A 431-nucleotide genomic window follows, 5' to 3' on the forward strand; every position below is an offset into this window, starting at 1 on the left:
CTCTGGGGCGCTCGGCAGCGGAGAGGGCGGTGAGGAGCTGAAGTTCGGGTCTAAACTTTCTCACGGGACTTTGAGCAACTTCAGGCCGTGGAGGTGCAGCTGAGCAGCGCTGGGACGCGGACGGAGGCGCGGGCCCTGGGCAGAGCGCGTCCCCTGCTCTGTGGGCTCAGGGAGCAGGCAGGAAGTGGGACCCGTGGAGTCCTGGTCTCTGAGGTGGAAACTCCCTTCATCGGAGCAGGTAGGAGGAAGGGGCAGTCCCGAAGGCGTTAGCGAGGGGAGATTGGGGAGAGTCCGCTCCGCCCGCTGTCCCGGCATGGAGGGCGATAACAGCCCACAAAGTACCGGTGCGACCTCGTCCCGAGCGATAGTGTCGCCTTCCTGTCGCTCCCCACCCGCGCAGGCCACGGGCTCCCCACGGCGGGGGGCGAGGC

This window comes from Mesitornis unicolor, unplaced genomic scaffold (assembly GCF_000695765.1).
Source record: "Mesitornis unicolor isolate BGI_N332 unplaced genomic scaffold, ASM69576v1 scaffold5907, whole genome shotgun sequence".
NCBI classification, from domain to species: domain Eukaryota; kingdom Metazoa; phylum Chordata; class Aves; order Mesitornithiformes; family Mesitornithidae; genus Mesitornis; species Mesitornis unicolor.